Below are 22,911 nucleotides of genomic sequence, written 5' to 3'. Positions count from 1 at the left end.
ATTTTGACATCCTCACACACGTCGCTCCACCTGTATTGCAGTTGCTGCTTTTATGACCGAAACCATTTGCTCTGTCGGTGGTAGGCCGAGCATCATCTAAAAAAGCAGACAGGTCCGCTTTGTCTTTGGGGCATACTGGATGTTGAAGGTCCAGGAGACCGCCAAAAGCATAGCGAACCCGTCCACTATGTCCATAGCCGTCAGCTGGAACTCTTCGAAGTGCACGGTCACGGCTCCAGATTTCTCCGCAGTTTGGCCCGAGAACAAGATCCTGGGGTAAAGGGAAGTCTCTCCTGGCTCCTGCATAAAAAGCACACAAATGCAAGTTCTAGAAGAAACACAAGTAACAGTATTTTGCTCTTCCTTCCTCAGTGGACAAACCACTGTACAAAGCGATTCTCAGGAAAACGAATCGCTAGTTAGTAGTCTATACACTTAAAGGTAACAATTTAGTGACTACGCTAACGATTCATCAATGTAACATTCACAATTGTCTACTGATGAGGCAAAATGCTCCCTTTAGCAAATTTGAATTGCTGTGATGGTGATTGCTGAGCCTGATTCACAAGTACTACACTGGATTTCACTTACTCAACATACAGAAGAAAAATATGCATACCAGCTTTGAGAGCAAGGCCTCTGGCTTTTCTTTCACCAGCAGTGCAACTGAAAAGCCATCTGAGAAGAACGAGAGCACGGAATAATTTAAAGCATCGGGGTCCTGATCCCCTATTCAAATTTTAAACCAACAAGGTCCTCCTCCTCTTTTTTTCCAACCCACCACTTTCAGAAAAAGCAGCCAGACCAACAAGAGAACCTGCAACCTCAGGCCAACCTGCAAGTACTTGGTGCAATGGTGTTATCAAAAAGGATGGCTTGAAGACAAGCAATATTACAGCAAAACTGTCAGCCTCTCATTATTGGAATTAATCATGGGATCAGTGAACAGTAACAAGGCCGAATCATGGGCAGTAACAAGAGGCAAGCAGAAAATAAATGCCGCACAACCGCATTCCTAATCCCCATCAATCTTGAAGCTGCACATCGAATCTTACTCGTGACCAAATAAGTTTGTTAAAAAATACTGCAGTGTTTGGCAGTTTGAAAAAGCTACAGCATTAATGCACTGCAGTGGAAGCGACACATTTTTAATCAAGCAGAAAGTTGGTTACGCAGTTATGTTATGTCTCTAATGACATTTATAATAAAACACAACTAAGGTCAGTCGATGCTAGAAAGCAAAAGTGCATGCAAATGACGCCATGAAGGCTAAAAGACATTTTTATTTGCCAGATGACTATGGCAAAGTGACCAAAGATGAAGTGTTTATTACTTACAGCTGTCGGCCGCATCAGGCATCTTTGCTCTCTTTCTGCTTCCGAACGCCAGGCGATCACAATATGTTGTTGAACAGCACTATTGTAGAATAGCCCTGGAAACATCCACGGGAAACACCGTTACGTCGTAGCGCCTGTAATAAGTAAAAAAAAGTTCACTATAATGCTAAATGCACGCTGCTTACTAAATACAGCACCTAGCAGCAGTTTTACCACATGTCCGCGTGAAAATATTCAGCCTAAAGTTCTATAGCTTGTCAACACTCGCTATGAAACAAAACGTACTGCAGTATTCATTTTTCAATACTACGTTTTACGGTAGCCGTTACTTGGCTCTTTCTTGAGAAAACAGTACGAAATTTCACCGAAAATGGGCTTCACTCTTATTGCAGTCGCGCAAGGTAATAAGAAAAAAGTCCAATAGACAAAGCAACACGCCAGCGGTTCCGTGAAATTTTGTTGTGGCTACTGTAGCCACATAAACAATTAATCGCGATGAAATTTCCTGCCGTCAACGTTTTATTAGCGTTAAGTATTGTTTTCTAACAACACGGGACCAGAGGCTACAAGGCAACGCACTTCACAATGGGTTCGGAACGTACAGACGTTCACGTTCTTTTTTTTTGCAAGACATCTATGCCAACTTGGAGGTTGAATTGAAACCTTGTGACCTTTGACTGCGTTATATTTTAAGGGGTAACCAAATAAAGCGACGCTACCAACCTAACTGATTGGGTAATAAACTGGTTACGGTGTTGCTGTCGCCGTCGCTCACTTCTGCCTCGTCAGACGCGCCAGATGGGAACGGAACCGACGGATAAGCCCGGCGGCAGTGTAATTACCTTGTCGCTCGACAATATATTTACGTTGCTCAAGAAGATAATGAAACGAAAGCCTAATTTATAGCTAGCGCTGGACACATGTACGATTAGTACACGCGATTCGCATGCGACTGATCGTTACGATTGATCGTTAGGGCCTGTTTTGGGTCGTTCGCTGGTCCGAGGAGGCTCACGACGTGCGACTGGCAAGCCAGATGCAGTCGTGCCATCATTGCGATCGAGAGTCCGCTGAGCCCCAACCGCCCGCAACAGGCTTGCGTTGCTCGGGTCGGCTCGGGTGTTGGGAACCTTAGGCTTAGCATTCTGGCGGACATTTGATCGCCGCTATCTGTGCAACTGCGGATGACAATCCGTAACACAACTTTTCACCACACTATCATCCTTTTTCTCGCATGTGAAACTTTATTTGGGCTATAACGGCCGTTTGAGCGATCGGTGACCAAGACATCTGCGTAGCCTGTTTGGATGCTTCCGCGCAGGTATCGCCATCTCTCGACCGCTCGGCGCACCGCGCGCCGCGGCATACACGGCCGGTCAGCGCAGGCTTGCATAGCGGCAGATATCTGATCGCCGCTTTTAAAATAAGCCCTGACAACAATCCCTAGCACAATTTTTCACCACATTAACACCTACTTTTTCGCATGTGGAACTTCTTCTTAGCGAACAGATTGATTCGGGAGAGCAGCGACAAGCGGTTGCTACCGTGGTCTGCGCCGGTTCGAGCCGCTGAGTGTGTCCAGCTGGCAGGCGCGGCCGGCGTGAGCGCGGACTGTTCCCGAAGGCAGAAAACGCTTCAAGATTGCTTGCTTTATCAATTTCTTGGGAAAAAACGCGCGGTATCTGCAAATTCAGCTCAGCGTTCGTCGTAGTTGACCATAAAGCGAAAACAGTGGGCGGAGCGACGCCGACGACACATCGCATGCGCGCATCGGGCCATGTGTCTCAAATTCACGCCTACGGCTACTCGTGGCGACAGTCGTAACGATCAGTCGCATGCGAATCGCGTGCACCAATCGTACATGTGTCCAGTGCCTAAAGAAGCCAGCTTAATAAATCCGCAACTCTTATACTGCACACGAGTCTTGTTTCAACGCATGCTGAACGTCGTGAACCCGCGATGGGAGCACGGCCGCTTGTTCGAAAAACACAAAGCCGGAAAAGGGATAGCTAGAACTGGTGTCACACAAATGAAAGAACATGTATGTGACCACTTAATTCTTCGCAAGAACCAACAAGGCTAAGCAGCACTCACGAGCGCCAGTTATTATAAATAAAGCTGAAGTTTTGGCGGGAACGAGCGCGAGCTCGATCCCGTACTGCGCAAGAAAAACTGAAATGGTGACTTACGTTTTCAGCGGCGGCCGCAGCAGCCAAACGATGTTATTCCACCAGTCAGGTATTCTTCAAACACAGCCACCGACACCAAAACGCACCTCACAGACACGTACAGGAGTACTACGGCGGTTTCAATGCCACAAAAGAGACGGAGACATCGGAGAGACGCGTCCGTCCGCCAGCCCCGCCGCGATGAAAAGACCGCGCAAAGGTACAACGCTCAAGTAGTCCGACGGACACCGTTGCGTTAGAACACACAAATGACCCATTCCTAGAGGACTTGTAACACTACCTCGCACGCTCTTTTGAATACGCTGCACTTTATTTTAAGTACGCTTTGTTTCATGGCCCGGCGCTGTGGCTGTTTAGGTAACTACTTTTTCATACGATTTCAAAGAGTTCGCGTCCGCCGAAGAGGTGTCTGCCTTTTTGCACACCTGAAAGCGTGCAGCTGAAGTTGATAGAGTCGATACACTGTTCTATTCTCTCTCGCGGAGGATATACGAACTCCATCGATGCGAGACAGAGTCGGTACGCTGTTCTATTCTCTCCCGCGAAAGGGGTACATCCGCCGCTTAGCTCCATCAAGAGCGGGGAGAGTTCGCCAGCAGTTTTATTCTGGTTTCCTAGTAGAGTGAACACGCCATCTAACGCCACGCGTGGTGCGGACGGTGTCAAACGACCCTGGCAGGAATAAGAACGCTGTTTGATTCTTCAACTACTCCCCACATTTCTTAGAGTGTCGGCTCGTGCGTTCCCATGTTGAATTCCAAATAAAGACAGCAAAAATACGACGCAACTTATTCACATGAACACGGGAACAGTGAATAGCTTGCATAACGAACCACACTTTCGCCAGAAAAAACAAGTTGCAGACAGTGGCCCTTGCAAAGATGGACAATGCACGGCCTCCCCACTTTGTGGCTTTGTCACGCAGTCTTTGGGTTTCGCCTTGCCAGTACTGATTGCTGTCCAAATAACTCTCCATCGGTACTCCCAGGTACCGCCCAGGCGTGGTGGTCCAGTTTACATGTTCAAATACAGTCGGTGTTGATTCCCAGGTTCCGTGCCAAAACCCGGCACATTTCTGCCAATTGACTGAGCTTTGGGTGACGTCATAAAATTCTTTGGTTATCATGACAGCTCTACTCAGACTTTGTTCGTCAGTGCAAAATATGGCCACATCATCAGCATACGTTAGCAGCTTGACTTCGCTTGCATGCAACACAAAACCTCGTACATAACTATCATTGATAATCTTTAAACAAAAGGGTTCTAGAAAAATACAAAACAACAATGGGGAAGCAGGGCACCCTTGCCTCACTGATGACAACACTGGAATGTACTCGGTAACACTTTTGTTAATTATCAGCTGCGTGAAACAATCATGATACGCCATCTTAACGCCCTTTAAAATAACATCTCCAATGTTTATATGCTTCAAAACTGAAAAAACTGTCCCATGACAGACGCGATCAAAGGCTTTCTCAAAATCTACTTGTAACATGGCTACTTTACGAAAAAACATGTCACAGCACTGCAAGACACTTCGCGCTACGTGAATGTTTGTTACAATACTGCGACCTTTAATGCCACATGTCTGATGTGGCCCGACAATCATACTGATCACACTCTGAAGTCTTTTAGCAATAATCTTCATTAATATTTTATAGTCTGTGTTGGCCAAAGTAATGGGTCGATATCCTGTTACAGACTGCCTTTTCAAGGGATCCTCTAGTTTACCAAGGGCGGCGTAGCACGTCCCGTGGCCTCCCGTACTTGGGAGGGAGGCCACGGGACGTGCTACGCCGCCCTTGGTAAACTATGGTATATATTGTACAACAAGTTTACACTTTTATTTAGTTTTGGCATTTCAAGCAGCTTAGGTGACTATTTGTTGTTTTGCGCTCGTGCAGTAAGCGTCCCCCGAGTTTCCACAATAGCTAACGTCTAGCAATTGCATTTCGTAGACGGAAAAGCGTTCGCAGATGCCTAGTCGTGCTGCTGACCGCTGTGCTTGTTCGCCCAGCGCAAGAAAGTGCTTCCCGCACCCTATTTTTACGCTGTACGGTAAAAATATCAGTTGATTTTAATTCCTTAGTACCTATATTGACTTCGCTGACTCTTCTCCCGCCTTCAAGAGGCCTTATATTTTCCTACTGGCGTACCAGTCAGCGAAGCGTCGCATGTGCGCTTGTGCAGCGCTTGTGTGAAAAGACCTTGACTTGGAGCTAGATACAGTGTACAAACTAACCAAGTAAAGAAAGGCCCATTCTTCTATTCACAAACGTGTCCTGGGTTCGTTTCAACTGAGCGAACGAATTGCGACGACCCGTCAGCGGCCGGCGGACGAAACGCTGGGCCGACTGACTCTGTCTGAAGGCCGGGGAGCCGTGCAGTAGCGCAGCCAATTGCGAGCTCGGCTCCTCTCGACGTCACACGAAAACGCCGCAGAAAATGGGCGAGCGTAAAGAGAGGAGGACAGCATTTTCGAATTAATTTTTCTACTAAATAAAATCGCGTAAACGCGCCCAGAGTGGTCGTAACATGGCCTGGGGACTCCGGAATACAATTTGCGCAAGTAATCCCGCAATGTTTACATATCACTTCAGTGTCACTTTAATATATTATAGCGTGGACGGTACCGCCGAACTCTGAGCCGCCCAGAAACGCCGTTAAATTTGTCAGCGCTGCAGTTTTGAGGGCAGGCACTGATATTTAAACTCTTCTTTAGCCGAAAACTGGCCAGCACAACGCGCACGTGTAGCGTGCTTACATAGCGCAGGCTCGCTATACCGTTAGGGCAGCACACGGCACTACGGCGCGAAGTGAAATCCCATTTCGATCGCGCTGAGTTAGGCAGGCCCCAAGAAGTTTCGGTGACCCGCAACTCGGAAAGCGTATAGGGGAAGCTCGCGCTGCAGACCCATGAATCTTGCGCTCAATCGCCACGCCTTCCTATTCTAATATGTTTGATGAACAGCGAGCTTTCGGGCGTGTCTCGCTGTACTACGTGGCGCAGGTTTCATACCTTAGGATAGCAGTCGTACTTCACTGGCTGAGGTGCCTATTTACAGCGTAAAGGCGTGTCAGCACTTGGACGGATGAAAAACGTAACGCTGTCTTAACACCTGCACAATTAGCGCTGGTCGTAAAGTTTAAAAACAATTGGTCACTGAACATTTTGCCAGTAATGTGGTCACTGACATCGTAAAGTACATTGCATCAGCTAACTTTGCCAAACGCAAATATATCGAGCCGTTCTCAGATTGGTGGTTAAGCCACCCCTTTCCATTTTTTAATGTGTGGTCCCTCGCATACTTCTTGGGTCACTTGCCGAAAAAATCACCGTATCCAGAACACCGCAACTGGGCCTGTCAGCAGAATTTCAATTGTCTTCCAAACCAGGCAACAGAATTCGCGTTGGCTGAGTGTAGCTGCTAACTCTTCATCAACATTCCAATTGGCTGCAACAGCCTCCTTTCTTTGTCACTTACATCAATGTTGTGGGAGCATGGCTGGCTCTACATTAAAAAATAGCTGACTGGTATTCATGGCTGTAAATTTGATGTTGGCCTCACCGTGCTCTTACTTGTTCCCAAGCCCAACACGTGGGTTCACCAGTGATGGTCCTGCCCGCCCAATTCACCAATTTTCATTTGGCGGCGACGTGACACCCCCCATCGCTAAAGTGCTCCAAAATTTCGCAAAAATGAACGATTTCCTGGCTGTGGCCGAGATTTGACCACACAATTCCAGAACCAGCAGAAACACTCCGACACTCAGGGCTGCCACCGCCAATTGCAAACCGTTTGACATCGGTACACCGTGAGCATTAGTCAGCAGGAATAATATGTGCTACGTGAAAAATTGAAGCAGAAGAAAGAATGTGTTTTGTTTCATTTATTTATTTCCTGCATAATCAGCTGGACAAAATCTGGAAGCCACTCCAAGTAGTCACACAACCACAAACATGCACACGAACGCCAGTCACAGGAGTAAACCTTTAAAATCATGGCCCCATCTTTCAAGCCCACTTGAGCAATCAAAGGCACGCAGCCACGTATTTCGAAACAAACATTTATGGCTCTGTTAGCAGTTATTCACAGTCACTGAGTACGGTGTGCAGTAATTTCGTCATGATAAATGTGAAAACAACATAGATGTGCCAGACATTGCACCACAAACATGCCCATCCCCATAGCAGTGATCATGTCTGTAAATTCTGTTTCATGAGAGCGTGCCGTTACTTTTCGGGTGTTCGACTTCATATCCCAGGGCCTCGGGAAGGTAGTATTTTTACAAAAGCTAAGGCTGGTAGCAAGGAAACCCACAGCGTTTCTACATTTGGAAGTGAGGCATTGCCGATTCGTATTACTCCTCGTCATTTAACCCTGTAAATACGCATTTAAAAGAAATTATTTGAGCCGGACATGGTGTTTTACTTCAGCAATCTACCCTCTGTAGTCGAAAAGACCAACAAAACATGAGCAAGTGAGTACAAATGATTACCTCACTTACAATGTGCAACTGATGGTAGTATATTTTTTTCAGATGACTGAAATAATTACAAACGATAGACAACTCAACAATGCATTTCTGGATATCACTACCATCTCGCAGTTCTTGAAAAATAATTCTTCCAGTCTTGTCATGTCATGCACAGGTAACTGCTGTTTGCAGAGGCCGTTTACAACCTCTCGGGTTGTAATCAAATTTTCCCATTGCATTTCTTCGGGGTGAAACAGGATATCTGACGTGCCACTTCTCACTGCTTGCTACCAGCGTTCGTCGTCAGGTTTCATTTTATGCATGACAAAGGTACAGCAAGTGCATCTTAGCTGCCACCCACAACCGACAACCTGAAGCCTAATTCGCACACTGTTAACAAGCAACAACCACTCCAAATGATTGCCTGGTGCTGCACAAATCCACCACTGTATGAGCAGCTACCTCCTAAGTTGCGGGGCATCAGAAAAGTAAACAACGTGTCCTTTAAGTTGTTGCACACAAGCAGCACCACATAAACCAACAGAGCGTACTTCCAAGCTTCTGGCCTACAGAAAGGAAAACAAAGTACCTCGTCACATGCCACACAAGGCCAGCACCACATAATCTACAAAGCGTACTTCCAAGCTACCGGGCATCGGAAAGTTAAACAGGGGGCTCTGTAAGTTGCCACGAAAAAGCAGCAACAACCGAGCGTACTTCCAAGCTTCCGGTCACCACAACCGTAAACAAAGCACCTTGTCACTGGTGTTGGGAAAGGCCATCCCACCGCTGCCACCACTGTTGGGAATGAGTATCCCACTGTTGCCTCCGAGGTTGGGAAATGAGCATCCCACCGCTGGCACCACTGTTGGGAATGACTATCCCAGGGCGGTCGCCAAGGTTGTGACTCGCCTTCCTGCTCGTCACCGAGGTTGGGAATCAGCCATCCCGACGCTGTCTCCGCTGTTGCGATGTTGCCTTGCTCCGTCCGCTATCGACGCGGCGCAGAGCAGAGCGACGAAGTCCTCGAGCCGACGAAGAGTTGAAGTAACATTTATATACAGTATTTACAGGGTAAGCAAACGTTACATCATTCGCACAAAGGCGACAGCACCCTTTCACTCGGTGCTTCCGAAGAGACTGGTGCCGGAGAGAAGCCGCCGAGGAAAGCCGACGATGAGAGCCTCCGGGCTTCTTTTATAGCCCGGGAGTTCGTTGTGGCCCCAAGAAGTTCGAAATGCTCCAATCAGGGCTCTCGCTGCCTGAAGTTTGAATTCCGACGAATGGTAGCGAAGCGGTGAGTCAGCTGCGCCGCCAATGGGGAAAGGGAGAGCGATGCCGCCGCCGTCTCCGTGACCTCGCCTCCGGGCGTAGCGACATGCCCTTGTTTGGGTCGTTCTCCGCTGAGGGAATCGGCCGCGCCGCAGCGTTTCGAGATGCAGGAGTCGGCCGCGCCGCAGCGTTTCGAGATGCAGGATTCGGCCGCGCCGCAGCGACAAAGGGAGAGGCGTGACTCAGCCTCGCTGTCGGCGCGTCGCCTCGTGCAACGCCTTTGGGCCAGGCGCTCTGGCACAACAGCACCCCCGCCGCCAGACAATGCGCCGTGAAGACGAGCTGCCTCCACGTGGCTCGGATGCTGGGCGCGCTCGTTCGCCAGGCTCATCCAGGTACACCTCCAGTGCCCCAGGAAAAGGGCGGCTCCACCAGGTCCCTCTCCTTGAACGGGTACCGCCTGCCAGGTCCGGATCGCAGGTACCTCGCCGTGCTGCCCAGGTGTCTTGACCAGCTTCGTCCGGCTCTTCCGGTCTGTCCTCAGCACCGGTTGCTCATCGTTCTGGAGCTTGCAAAGAACCGACCGACAACAGGCAACACCAAGCGCACGCAAGCACCCTCTGTCCTCTGTCAGAACACCAGACTCTAAAGCGTGACAAACTCTCCTAGCTAAGTATCTATCCCCAAATTTGGACCCTCTACACCAAGAGGCCCATGCTGGACGTAAAACTCTTAAAAGAAGAACTCACACTAAACGTCAAACGTAACACACGGCATTAAATGATAACTAAGGTTGATTACTTGAAATCACGCGGTGCGGAAGTAATCAACTGAGGCAGCGAATGAGGGCAATAATTTTGCTCCCATCTACCTGCTACGCTAAAATCTGCTCACGAAGAGACAAAACGAAAGACACGGGGAGGACGAAGGCGGCCCTACTTAGAACGCCCGGCCTAGTGCGTTCGCGTTACCGACTACAGAGCACGCAAACTTCTGCACTGCCCACACGACGCAGCCACATTCCTTTCCGGAATTACGGTTAGCCTCTTTCCTGCAAGTTAGCTTGCGGCTGAAGTACAACACTGGTCGTTCCCGGCCATTCGTATCCTCTTGCCATAGTAAAGCTTCCATGCCACGATTGCTCGATCGCACTGAATAACGAACCTTTCGAAAAGTCGGGGACCGTTAGAACTGGCTCCTCGCTCAAGGCTCGTTTCAGCGCTTAAAACGCGCCCTCCTACTTTGTGTGCGATTTCACCCCCACTGGCTCCGTCGTTCTGAGAGCGTCAGTAACGGGCTAGCAAGTGTGGAGTGATTTCTCCCCTAAGTCTAGCCATATCCAGTCAAACCCGAAAAAGTCCTTATCTTTGACTTAGTCGTTGGTCAGCGATAGTCCACGACTGCGGCCACTGATTTCCGAAGGTCTGCGTCGGCCGCGCTACCACCGCCACATGCGCTAGATACGTCACTTCGGCGTAACTTATGTGACACTTTTAACTGTTTGACTGTAGGCCTGCTTTGAGTCTGCTCAGCAAGACTCGTAAGTGCTCTACTGGCTCCTTACTATGTGCTAGAAAAGCTGGAGACATCGTCGAGGTAATGGAGCGCGTACTAGACAGGCCATGAAACACCGATCCATTAGTTTCGATTCAAGAGGCCACACGTTGCGCGTTTGAGACCGAAACTCAACATGACGGGAAGGACTGTACGGACGGGGAAACGAAGAACGCAGCGTTACAACTAGCTCTTCCCCACAGGCTAGTTTCGTTATTCGAAACGCGTTCTCTTTCCCAGGTCATATACAAGACTCGCAAAGCTGACACCCGTAATCTCGCGCGGAGCTGATTTCAAGGCCAACATAGCGGCCGGCACGCGTGCCTCGCAACCGCGTTTCCGCTCATAGCAGAAAGCTCTGATCGTTCGCTTTCGCCCCGGGGACCTTTGCTCCACTGGGTTGGAACGCGGGTGAAAGTGTCCCACCTTGCTCTCAAGCAAGCCATCGAGAACTGGGGACAACATCGAGTTCACCTCGCAACGCTCGACCACTTCGGTTTCCCCGCCGATGGGGATGACGCAACCCGCTTCGGCCGTCGGCGGCTCCACTAAGCTACTGCCAGAGCTTTCGTTCCGCTCGCCGCTCGGCCTTCGTTGCTCGCTCGTCTCTCGTGTACCGCTCGCAGGCTTAGCCACCACATCGCCCGAGTTAGAGCTCGCACCCGAAGGAACGCTTTCTGTTTCCGGGGGTTCTAGCGGCTTCGTCTGGCTAGCCTCGCCGTACAAACTTTCACGAGAAACCTCGCTAGCTCGCGCACTGTGCGCGATCCTGTTAGAAGCCGTCTCTGAGGCCTCCGCTGATTCTGAGCGTTCTCCCGAGATCGTTGAACCTGAGACCGACACGTGAACGCGATCAGCGGACCCGTACGGCCCTCTGTCGGACGTCTCAGCAAGTGCTTTATCTCGCTTAGGCACCCCTTTGCTCTCCGTGACGGCGGTACGGTCTCTGTCAACGTCACTCGCGACGAGCTCACCGGATTTCTCTGTCGGCCCTGTCGGCAGCGCTTCGACCTTGAGCTCGTCTTCGCGTAACGGCTGATCGGAAAACGGTGGCAACGTACTCTCCGTGTCGCCCGGCTGCGTTTCTCCACCGAAGGGTTTCACGCAACCCGCCTCAGCCGCTGGCGGTTCGACTAACCTACCGCGAGAGTTTTCGTTCGGCTCGCAGTTCGAGCTACGTTGCTCGGCGTCCTTTCGCGTCTCGCTCGCTGGGGAAGAGTCAACATTCTCCGAGAGCTTCCCCGCTTGCGAACTCGTAAGTGCCTTGCACTGGCCACTGCTCGCGGACTCTGCGCGCGTTTCGAAATCTTTATTTCGAAGCGGCGTCTCTGCCTCCGCGCCGTTCTCGCTCTCTTGGCTCGCTTCTCTGGCCAAGAATACGAGTGCGGTCGCTTCGCCTTTGCCCTGGGACGCTCCGTCTTCCGGCCCTGACCTCTGAACAACGAACGGCGGCCGTTGGTCCCGACTTCTCGGACCGCTCGCCTGAACCGTTAGACAAGTCACGCTAGGCGCCGGCGAACCCTGCCGGAGCTCCGACTCTAGCCTCATCAACTCGAGCTCCATTTCGGCTAGCTCTCTCTCTAATTGCCTTTCGGCTTCCTCTCTCCGTTTCTGCCTTTCGGCTTCTTCGCTGCGTTCCCGCCTTTCCGCCTCCTCGCGCTCACGGCGCTCTTTCTTTTCGGCTTCCTCCCTGCGTTCCCGTCTTTCCGCCTCCTCGCGCTCACGGCGCTCTTTCTTTTCGGCTTCCTCGCGCTCACGGCGCTCTTTGATTTCAGCCCTGGCCTCATTGACTTCCTCAGCCGTTACGTTCTCCTTCCGCATGATCTCAAGGATCGCATGCTTCCGTTTCGCACGGCCTAAGTCAAGGCTCAGCTCCTCGCAAATTTCGATGAGTTCCTTCACTTTAAGGTCCTCCATCGTTTGCACTGGCCTCTTGCTGCTTACCCGCTTTAGAACTCCCTTGCCGTTCCTGTACTATCGAGCTACTAGTACGGCACGCGCAAGTAATTCTACGCTCCTTTGTTTACCTCTCGGCACTAGCTTTGGTTTCAATGCACTTTCTCTAGGCTTGAAACACTCAAAGCTATACACAGTGCTTCACCCAGCCCTTCTCTAAACTACCATAACCTGTGCTAGAGAAGTCTGGTGAACTGAGAGAAAACGTCGAGCGCTTACCACACCAGGTAGTAGCCGTTGCCGGTCGATCCCGCAGCTGCCATCCACTGTTGGGAAATGACGATCCCACCGCTGCCACCACTGTTGGGAAAGGCCATCCCACCGCTGCCACCACTGTTGGGAATGAGTATCCCACTGTTGCCTCCGAGGTTGGGAAATGAGCATCCCACCGCTGGCACCACTGTTGGGAATGACTATCCCAGGGCGGTCGCCAAGGTTGTGACTCGCCTTCCTGCTCGTCACCGAGGTTGGGAATCAGCCATCCCGACGCTGTCTCCGCTGTTGCGATGTTGCCTTGCTCCGTCCGCTATCGACGCTGCGCAGAGCAGAGCGACGAAGTCCTCGAGCCGACGAAGAGTTGAAGTAACATTTATATACAGTATTTACAGGGTAAGCAAACGTTACATCATTCGCACAAAGGCGACAGCACCCTTTCACTCGGTGCTTCCGAAGAGACTGGTGCCGGAGAGAAGCCGCCGAGGAAAGCCGACGATGAGAGCCTCCGGGCTTCTTTTATAGCCCGGGAGTTCGTTGTGGCCCCAAGAAGTTCGAAATGCTCCAATCAGGGCTCTCGCTGCCTGAAGTTTGAATTCCGACGAATGGTAGCGAAGCGGTGAGTCAGCTGCGCCGCCAATGGGGAAAGGGAGAGCGATGCCGCCGCCGTCTCCGTGACCTCGCCTCCGGGCGTAGCGACATGCCCTTGTTTGGGTCGTTCTCCGCTGAGGGAATCGGCCGCGCCGCAGCGTTTCGAGATGCAGGAGTCGGCCGCGCCGCAGCGTTTCGAGATGCAGGATTCGGCCGCGCCGCAGCGACAAAGGGAGAGGCGTGACTCAGCCTCGCTGTCGGCGCGTCGCCTCGTGCAACGCCTTTGGGCCAGGTGCTCTGGCACAACACTGGCCACACACGACCAGCACCACATATGTCAGCGCACACCGGTTTCATCACAGTTCCTCTACGCCACTCATTTCGCTGTCACTGCAGTCACTAGAGCTGCTGGAGTCGGAACCTAGCGGAATCACGACGTTGTCGATTCTGGTGTCGATTGCACCATCCCTCTCCCAGGCGTCTTTCTCAAGACGCTCCACTTGAGCGCAGGCCCCGACCCAGTTTTCGCGAGTCACGAGGGCAATGGCTTCGTTGAGTAGTTGTTCAACGTCAGCGAGAGTGAATGAAGTGTTATTGGCAGCAATATACCCCTTAACCTGGCTCCACACCATTTCAATAGGGTTGAATTCACAGTGGTAAGGAGGAAGCCGAACAATGCCATGACCAGCAACTGTGGCCAGGGCTTCAATCCGGTATTCAAAAAACTTGTGTTTGTTCTCATTAACCAGCCGAAGGAGCTCGGGTTTCAACTGGTCATCACGCCACGGGATGGTTTTTGCAGTCAACCAAGACTGAATGTCGGCCTTGCACCACGACGTCGAGGGCAGCTTTTCGGTCCCAACACTGTGGTACGGAGCATTGTCCATGACAATAACACTGCGTGGCTCAATTTCGGGTAGAAGTTGTTCTGCGAACCACTTCTCAAAGCGTGGGCCATCCATTTCACTGTGGTAGACAGTGGAAGCACTCTTTGACGCACGGAAAATGAGACATGCCCCGTCCACAAAGCCCTTCTCACTTCCAGCATGAAGGACGATGAGCCGACGACCTTTGCATGTTAGTGCACGAAGCCCAGTAGTTAGACCTTTGCGAAAGGCATCTTCACTGGATGACACAGTGGTGTCCTCCCACACCGTACCCTTGGTGTGCCCAGCATTGACCCAAGTCTCGTCGAGGTTGTATATAGTCCTGCGAAAATGAAGGGAATACGTGTCAGTTTTTCTTTGGGGAGAAGGGTTAGTAAAGACAGAGAAGGCACTTATTGCTTGCACCTAACATCATTCTATTACGCAGGCAGGTATGTTTAGTTTTTGGTGGCACCGCTAAACACCAAAATAAAAAAATGTTCGCAGAACGTACACCACCCACATGGCTAACGAAATCCACTCACTGAGTGCTATCCATACATTATTATAACATGTCGATGCATACTTGTCCCTTCACTTGCTGAACCAGAATAGCATGCAAAATACGAACAAGAGGCAGGGATATAGAAAAACGCCATGAAAAATATAAAGTGAACGCCAGTATGCATGTGGAGCGGTGTTGATAAGTACCTCTCAGCAATAAAATATTTGGCTGTACGGGAACTTCCATTGTTATTTTTTCTTGCTACATTTCAACTTCAAATAATGTTACGTACGAAATTTTTATTTTAATCGCAGGAATTGACGTTTATCTATCCGTCCGCCAAATCGAAAACACGTACCGTTTCTGCTTTCGCATTTCTCGAAGAGTCCGCAGATATTTCCGCCGCCACACGATGATGTCATCCCTTTCCAGAAGCGCAGAGTTACGTTTTCGCTTCCGAAAAGCAAATCGAATGTCATTCAGAAGCCGACGCATCGTTCGGACACTCAGCTTCGACAGCCCCATGTCGGGGTCGCTGGTAACATCGCTGAGGATCTTTTCTGCAGTTGGCGCCTCGTTGCGAATGAAGTACTGATGCACTTTCCGTCGGAGAGCAGCAAGGGTGAAGCTGTCGTACCGCTGTACTCTTGTCTGTCCTGTAACTGCAGGCGGTTTCCCAGTCGACAAACGAAGCCTTTTGCGCTTTGGGGACTTCAGGGTGCCACGCAAAACCTCATTAGGCAGTTTTAGCGTATCGTTTGCGTTACCGTTTACCGTGTTACCGGAAGCCGCTGGCGACGGTGAAGCCTGAGCCGGTAAGTTACCGTTCGCGGTAACTCTCACGCTGCGCAGTCGACGCCCGCAAACACGGTAAACGGTAACGTAAACACGGTAACACTATGCTAAAACTGCCTATTCTTGAGCCGTGCGACCGTCCGCTCGCTTACGCCGGTACGCTGGCTAACCGAACGAAATGCGGAAACGACGGAGAGTCCTGGTTGCTTCAGTGTCACTTGGGCGTACACGTTGCAGACAACTTGCTTGGTCTGGTTTAGCTTTTGGTTGTGAAGCTTTTTGAAAATCCTTTGAGGCGAATTAACTGGCGGGCTATCGGACGGAAAAGTACCTGCTGTCGATGAAGACGCCATTTTTTTTTTGAAGAAGACCGTCGTGCCACCGGTGGTAATTTCCGCAACCAACAAAGCCGATAATTTAAAAAAAGTAACGCTTACTGGCGATTATATTCTGGCGATTTATTCGCATTGTCAAAGCAAGGCTAGAAAAAAAGAAATATATATTTTTGTATTGCATAGGTTATGCGCATTGAATAATGTTTGTAGAACTACTTCCAACTGCGCAGAGAAATGTCGTGGTTCGCCCGGCCACTTCGCACCCCCCGCCTCCCCCCCCCTCCCGTAGCTTTCTCTCCATTGCCGCAGAAAGTTGTCCCCGAGTATAGTAGGAACTTTGTGCGCAGCGCGAGCTGCAGTTGTCTCGGTCACGACGCATTTCTGCTGCGTCTGAGGAAGTGTTCGCGTGGTCAGCGAACGTACGGCGGCGTGCGCTACTCTGCTGCTACTTCGCAGTGCGCCGCCGCCGGCGGCTAGCTTGTTGCTAATCGTGTGTGAACCTCCCGGGCAAATGTCACGTGGTTCGGATTAGCCCCGCACAAGGGACCTGCGAGCATGTCGTTGCATATCGTGTTTGAACCTCCCGCGCAACGTCACATGGTTTTGGATTGGCGAAGACTGGAACAGCGTCTGGGGAAAGTGTCAAGCGAAGGGCGCTCCTTGGTGGTGACTCATGAAACACGTGTGAGGGAAAGACAGTGAGAGAGATGACGCCGTAGCCACACGTGACGTACTCCACTTGACCCTTCGCTAGACCCTCCTCTCAGTTTCCTTTCTTTCGTCGCTGCTGCGTTCGTTCACTGGGTTACGCGGACATAAACACACGAAGCTCCCGTGAAGCCCAGTTAACGGCTGCCAAGGGGCTGCCCCCTACAACGACCGAAACCCGCCGTCGCGGCGCCTGTCACCTCTAAGAACGCGCACATGACCGGTTGCAGGTTTATGCGTGCGTAGGTTTATGGTGAAGAATAGAGGAGGGGAGGTGTGCACGCGCAGCTATAGGTGTCATGCCCGTACTGAGCGATGGCATGTCTGTTGTGCTGGTACGAGATTTAAACGCGGACGTTAAAGGAGTACTGACACCAAATTTGGACGCCTAAAAATGATATAATTGGCTTCAGTAGTTTGTACAGATGCCTCACAGAAATTTTTGCAGCGATCCGAGGCCGGAATCACACCTAAAATCGATTTTGTTTCTCCCGGCCGCGAGCTTCCACAAATCGGCAGCACTAGCGAAATCGCTTTCGGCGTGACGAAACATCGGCCTGCGTGCCTGGCCGGTTCAAGGTGACGTCATATAGTCGTTTTCGGAACCGAAAACGATATCCTGCGCTGCTGTTGTCGGTGGTATTCGTTTGGGCACGAGACGTACGGGTGTAACTGTGTGAACAATGCTTGTAAACTTTGCGGACTTTGCGTGTTCGACGTCTTTGCTCTCCAGTTCGTGGCCTGCGCATGGTGATCCCTTGCACTGGTGCCGAAAACTGCGTGGTGCCGGCACCACGCGGTGCGCGAAGTCGACGCGCACCGCGGCCGAGCTCGCCCAAGTTGTGCTATGGCAAGCTCGCGGAATGCGAAGTACTGCTCGTAGAAGCCGGTCCGAGCAAATCGACGACGACGCCAAGATGCATTATTTTCCACGCGACGACATGCAGCGCTAAATGTGGACTGAGTTCGTGCGCAGCGGCGCCCGCAAGAACAAGCCAGCGGGCTCGGCGTTGATCGCGTCAGCTTGGGTGTTGGGAACTTCAGGCTTAGTATCGTGGCGGATATTTGATCGCCGGTATCTGTACAACTGCGAATGACCATCCCTTACACAACTTTTCACCACACTATCATCCCCTTTTTCGCACACTGAGCTTTATTTTGGCGATAATTGCCGTTTCAGGGTTCGGTGACCAAGACATCTGCCTGTTTTGATTCTAGCACGCAGGTGGCGCCATCTTTCGGCCGCTCGCCGCACCGCGGTGCCGGCAGTGCTGGGTCGGAGCGCCGAACCTCCGCTGCCGGTCAGCGTAGGCTTAACATCGCGGCAAATATCTGAACGCCACTTTTAAATTCAGCGCTGATAACAACCCCTAGCTAGCACAATTTTTCCACACACTAACATCTACTTTCTCGCATGTGGAACTTCTTTTTCGCGATCAGATTGATTATAACAGTGGCGACAAGCTGTTGCTATCACGGTCTGCGCCCGTTCGAGCCGCAGTGATATTAAAAAACGGACGACGGCGAAGACATCGCCGGCCTAATAGCCTGGCCAAATAAAGTTGCTCTGTCTGTCGGGTGGCAGCGACTCATCCGAGTCTGACGATTCAGACGACATGTCGGCTGCTCGGGCGAGTGCGGACCATGTGCAATCGTAGCAGACGATGCGGCGAATGTCCCTGAGGTCACGGGTGAGACCGTGACGTCAGACTGGCCCGCTTGCAGGCTGGCCTTCGAACGGTCATTTTCCCGCGCGGCGACCCAACTTGAAACTGGTTGCAATAAACGTGCTATAATTAATTCTGTGTTGGCGGCTGAAGGCTTTCGGTTCGATTTTCGTAATTACTGGGCCAATAGGTATTCTTTACAGCATAAAAACTGAAAACGAGAAATTTGGTGTCAGTACTCCTTTAAGCGGCCCAGTGGGAGCTGTGTGGAGTCCTTAGTGGTAGAGGGGATTTGTTTGTGTGTTAGGCTATGTTCAGATTATCGACGCAAAACCCGTATCGCGATCTATGGACGTAAAAACTCCCATGTCACACAGTTCGGTTGGCTGAGACGTAACATAAAGTCATTCTTTAAAGTCTTATGACAGTTGCGGCAACAGTCTGAACCCGGCCTTAAACAAAGAGTAAGATGCTTACGACGCGGGAGGGACACACGCAGTTCCATGTTTATCTGCAAGAACAAAGCTTGGATCCGTCAGAGGTTCATTCAGCTGATTGGCTAGGAAATATGCAACATCGCAAATTACGATAAACGCGTTTTGTTTCGTGCACTCCGTGGACTGCGTCCAGCTTTGCAGGTCACCCTTCTTCACAGAGTGGAAGGGCACTAATTTTTTTAACGCAAGTCCTCAGCGGCCGGAGTAGGAATGTTTTCGAGAACTTTAAGATACTCTGGAAAAATTTATAAAGGAGCAGCGAGGGAACCAAAGGTCCGCAACGTCTAAAATTGTGAAGGTGAAGGCGCTTGAAGTAGCAAATGTTTTCAATGTGTACCGCTCCAGTTTTACGGCCACAAGGCGCTCGAGTTACAAGTTAATGCAGCAGAGGGGAATTTTGCTGCCACATGAGTCAAATAACATGTTTTCTGCCTCGTAACTTGAGCCCTGCGCGGTATAGAGTCGAAGCAGATTATTTTTTTAGAGTTTTCCTCCCTAAACGTACCTGCGGGTTACACTGGGGGGAGCGTTAAAATCGTGAAAATACGGTATACCGTGAACCGTCATAAAATAAAGTCGCTGTATTCCAATTGTCTCTCTTATTAGATCGTCACCCAGTCCCGTCCCAAATGCGTGAATCTTAGCCAGGATTTCTTGAAGCATATCGATAGCTCGCTTAGCTTATGGCAGATTTGAAAATTGGGGATGCATAGTTAAGGTGGCGCTCATAGCCTGCAACAACCCCTTTTTGTTGCGGGTGAAGTGTATGCGCCCTTTTTTCCTCCTGTTTTCCCGCGTGTTATACCCCGAGTGGCCCCGATGAGGAAATCGAGCAGATATACGAACCTCCAGACATTACAACAGTGGCTTTTGCACAAGAGAGCTTTCGTCTGTTTTATTGTTTGCTGCCGGTCTGTATCTAGATCCGCCTGAAAAGCGATTACGTGCCCTTCTTTGTTGAAGTGTCGGAATACGTCTTGATAGGAGTCATGGATGAAGCGTTCAACATTAAAATGCCACTGCCGAAAACTTTCAATAGACAAACTTATAGTAAGAAGTCACAAAACAAATTTTAAGCCTAAATAATGCAATCTTTCCTGAAAATGGAGTAAGCACGCTATGTGTAACTTGATAAGCACCCGCCTTTTTTAATAAAGTTGTGGGGAAGAAGTTATTCTGCTCTTGTTTTTATGGTACTTGGCACTGACTCGCACTGAAAACTCTGCAGCATGCACTACCGGCGGTTGGACGCGGTGCCAAATGCGGAGGAATCTGTCGGGCTGTCGGATTGCCTGTCCTGGCATAAGAACAACGCTGGAAACGGACAGGTGGCGGCGGATTGTCCGCCACCATTGCCCGACGCACTCGAAGTAGAGCGGACGCTGGAAAACCAGCAGGTACAATATTTTTCGCTAAATACCATTTAGAAACTTTTTTCGCCCTACGTAAAGGCTCAAAATTATCTAAGGTTCCCTTTTACACATGACTGAATCAGCATGACTTTATGAGAGTCGCAATTCGCGTTCCTATTAATGTGCATTTTCAATAATTTATTTGAGCATTCGGCACAGGCTGGTAGATTCTGTAGTGAAGTATTAGACATCTGGAAATAGGGCAGCAAATTGGGATATGGTGTTAGCACTAGTGTTGTGTGACATTTTATTGTTCCTCCAGAGCCCTAATAGACCAAGCTTAAGCGTTAAAAATTCAGCAAGACTAATCAGAAACTGAACTTACCTGTTGCAAACCCTAGGCGAAACGACGGAGTATTTGCACATCCATTGAGCGAAGACAACAGGATACAATTCTGCGACCACATTGGGGGCAACCTGTGCCCCCTTAAAACATGGCACCAGATAAGCTCTCTTAAAAATTGGTCACCATCCTGCCCCGCGAAAGTGGATTTGCAGCAAAGCTGTTGTACACCACTACAAATGGTGATGGAGACGGGTATGAAATGTTTCTCGCATTCTCGACCGGCTCGTCGCTGGCGCTCGGCTAGTGTAACTATGTGAGAGTTCAGATTATCGGCACTCTTTTCTCCAACTGTTCCGTGCCGCCGCCATGTTCATTAGTCAGTTCGCGTTACGTGACATTTGTTCACACTACGACGATTTATAGGCGCCGCCATTTTGTTGTTTTTGCGTTTTAGTCGGTCATCTCTGGTAGGCCTACTTGCCCTGCCTGCTCCGGGGCTGCGCGCGACTGACGTCGTTCAAATAGCGATCAAAGATAACGCGTGTAACAGCATTTCAGCAGCAGAACTGTGTCCGAAGATACCGTTTTGCTGGATCTTTGGTGGTGGTGTTAACAAACGACCCGGTCGACGTTAACGGCGAGGTCGCAACACTGATAAATGGCAAAATGGCCCCCATGACTGACTTGGGTGCCTCAGTAGCGGTACTGTAATACCTTATCTACTGACACTGTACTCGGCTTCTCTGGCGGCTAATACCTGCCCCTGCCTAGCCTGACACATGCGCTCAGCGTCTTGTGCAAGAAGTGCTATATTTAGTGGCAGTAGTCCTGCCTAGCCTTCAAAGGTAATCTGCCAACATAATCTTTACCAGGAACACTTGGTGGAGGGGGAGGGGGTGTCCATTGTTCTAAGGATCCTTATCATTCATAATGCTGTTTCGATGCTTGTTTTGTGGTTTCCCAAAACAACTTCTGAGCACTCTTCTATATGCCTGATAAGCCTGACGCATGCGCTGTGCATCTTACACCTTTGTGCTTGGGAGTTTTTGCCCACGGAGATGTTTTTTTATACTGCGATGAAGCCGTTGAGGGGAAGAGGTATACAGCGTTGCTTTAATAACTTAAAATAGACGAAAACGACCAGACAGCAAAGCATTCTCCGGACAGATACAACCACGCAGACACCGAACAAGCATTAATTCCCACGTGAGCGCAACCTTCCTCTCAACAGCCGGTGACCTCCGGGCACCACAATGCCGCACTCGACACATCCTGCACCATGCACGAGGTCAAATCGGAATTCAGTAAACTCATCTCGAACATAACACGCTGACTCGGCCACATCCTCAAACCATTTGTCAATATGGAAGACCTGGCTCTTGCGCACTCCCTCGAATGGCAATGGTACCACGCTAGTCGCACGTTTCACTCGAAGACTCGTTGCCATCACGCTCTACCCAAAACCTCGCTAACTGGTCTCGCTCCCAAAGCTTCGCCGTATTGTCCTTACCTCTTCGTCGCCAAACTAATGGCGTACATCACTTTGTAGATGACAATAATGACTGCCAAATTCTATGTACGCCTTTAGATAGAATTTGGCAGTCATTATTGTCATCTACAAAGTGATGTACGCCTTTAGATAACACTTCTCCACTCAAGATATTCTAGTTCAGCTCAAGAAAAGCATCATCCATCGTATTTCTAGAAAGCACAAATACTGCATACTGCTTTTACTATCGAAGGATCCTTTGTCAATGGCGCTCATGACTCTATCCTTCCCAGCCACGCAACCATCAACATGGTGCGAGCACCTACAGCTATGATCAAGCGTTTCTAACTGAACGTACGGCCATAGTGTGACTTCGACACCAACGCTCTTCTAAGTTTGCCCTTAGCATTGAAATGACCGGATTTTATCGTTTTAAGTGCGAACGCACTTTATAAGCGACCCCAAACCATCCACCGCCGGCGTCGGCGGCGGCGGCGGCGTCCGCAGTGCTCCTCTATATTTAAAGAAGAAACAGCATCCGGCGCCAGGTTTCGATCCGAGGACTTTGCGGGCCGCAGCCCGACGCTCTACCGAATAAGCCACGGACGCGACGCTGATATTGTCAGTAACGCGCCTTATATCTTTAACGCATTCAAACTACGTCGTCAGCGGCGTGCGTTGGCGACTCAGCGGCGTTATAGCGGCTTGATAACTGCGTGGTGTACACGTGATACTACAAACCCGATGGAAGAGATGGAAG

At 50.3% G+C, this 22,911-nt stretch overlaps 1 long non-coding RNA gene across 1 annotated transcript; it reads right to left on the bottom strand.

The window, feature by feature from the left end:
- Positions 1-212: 212 nt before the first annotated feature.
- LOC144137565 (uncharacterized) lies at positions 213-1,453 on the bottom strand. The gene is made up of 3 exons (XR_013315686.1): positions 1,338-1,453; positions 620-678; positions 213-300 (listed from the first exon to the last, which is right to left on the bottom strand). It is a non-coding gene; the product is annotated as an uncharacterized LOC144137565 (long non-coding RNA).
- Positions 1,454-22,911: the final 21,458 nt, after the last annotated feature.

Source organism: Haemaphysalis longicornis, unplaced genomic scaffold (genome assembly GCF_048455015.1).
Source record: "Haemaphysalis longicornis isolate Haplotype H1 unplaced genomic scaffold, Haemaphysalis longicornis Haplotype H1 scaffold_40, whole genome shotgun sequence".
Lineage (NCBI taxonomy): Eukaryota > Metazoa > Arthropoda > Arachnida > Ixodida > Ixodidae > Haemaphysalis > Haemaphysalis longicornis.
Note: the sequence above shows the minus strand (reverse complement) of the source record. Positions and strands in the feature narration are given on the sequence as shown.